General features: G+C 43.7%; 1 protein-coding gene across 1 annotated transcript in view; it reads left to right on the top strand.

The window, feature by feature from the left end:
• Positions 1-1,212: 1,212 nt before the first annotated feature.
• BECN2 (beclin 2) overlaps positions 1,213-1,461 on the top strand; it is a 3,490-nt gene continuing 3,241 nt past the window's right edge. The window contains exon 1 of the mRNA XM_011379998.2: positions 1,213-1,433. The gene's annotated coding sequence lies outside the window, so the exon portion shown is untranslated. The remainder of the gene's footprint in view (positions 1,434-1,461) is intronic.

The raw sequence follows: 1,461 nt of genomic DNA, 5'->3' as shown, positions 1-1,461 counted from the left end.
TTGGCAGTGAATTTATTTTGCGAGACTACTCCCAAGGATAAATCAGGACTCAGAAAATGGTGACATTGAAAGCAGTTCTTTATTCTGCTGCTCCCCAACTCTTCTGGGAAAAGTGTCAGGGTGAGGAAAGGCAGACTTCGTGGGGCAGATCCCTGTCACCAGCCCCAGGGCTTACATCTCAGAGGGTGTCCTGCAGCCCTTTGCAGCACTGTGCAATCCTTACTGCTAACTTCATAGCAAACAGCGATTATTGTTTTAGCGGTTTTGAGTGGTTGATCCACCATCTAGTCAATTCTGGGACTGATTTCATCTTTGGCCCACACGATGGGTTCTGGGAAATGTTGACTTGCCTATGAAAGGGTAGGGGCTCTGTGGTCAGCTCTAGAGGATGTTCCTGTTATCGATTCATTCAGAGGAATTTCAGAGAGGTCATGAAGACTAGAGGGCCTCTTTACTGACAGTTTAACCTCTCTTCACCTTAAAGTACTTCCTGTCTTCTCACCTCCCAGTCATTCTGAGGTTCAGATAGGACATGGGGAGAGCCTGCATGAAAGGCTAAGTGGTAATTAACAGGTGTTAATGATCGATTCGTCCATGACAGTGACTCAGGTTAGGTGGGGTTTGAAAACTGCAGCAAATGGTGGCCGTAGAAAGTGTGTTTCTTTGCTAGAACAATGGCCTTCAACAGTGGTCTGTGTAGCACAACTGCCTGATGTGCCTGAACTTGTAGAGTCCCAGGCCACAGCCCGGTGAATCTGTAGGAAGTTTTCCTGCCTCCCCTGCCAGGGCAGTGGGTGTGGCTAGCACCTGCATCATGACCTCTCTGGAATTCCTCTGAATTAACCGGTAATAGGAGCATCTTCTAGGAGACAGGCCTGTGTCTGCCTCTTATTGTGATTGAGGAATTGGGTCCTTCTGTGTTTATTTTATGCTCTACTCCACCAGGTCAATAAATACAGGTTAAAAGTTTATAGGTTTTTGTTCTAGAGTATCTGAGTTGTTATTCTGCAGGGTGGTTGACTGATAGAAGTTAACATATTTGTAACTTTTTTTGTTGGGTTTTTTTTTTTTATGCTATGCAAATGCTTGGTATATTAATTTTGTTATCTTAGTCTCTGGTTGAGCTGATGGTAAGAAGCACACCTCCAAACTACGTATTTTTTGATTTGTTAATTAAACAAACATCTTTTCCATGTATGTCCATTACATTACTGTGTGAGAAAGAATATTAACTGTGTCAACAGACCAAAAATCTAAATTTGGTAGTCAGAGAAGGCTTCCTGGAGGATATGACTCAGCCCAAAAAGATGGGTAGGAGTTATCCAGGTAAAGAAGGGTAGGAAGAGTGTTCCAGTCAGGGGGAACAGTAGGGTATGTTTGAAGAATCGAAATGCACTTCATTTGTGGGAATACAGTAGAGTCTATGGGTGAAGGTGGCAGGAAATAGGGAAAGAAGAAGCT

The sequence above is a fragment of the Pteropus vampyrus genome, unplaced genomic scaffold, assembly GCF_000151845.1.
Source record: "Pteropus vampyrus isolate Shadow unplaced genomic scaffold, Pvam_2.0 Scaffold383, whole genome shotgun sequence".
Lineage (NCBI taxonomy): Eukaryota > Metazoa > Chordata > Mammalia > Chiroptera > Pteropodidae > Pteropus > Pteropus vampyrus.
This window is presented reverse-complemented; position numbering and strand designations above follow the sequence as displayed.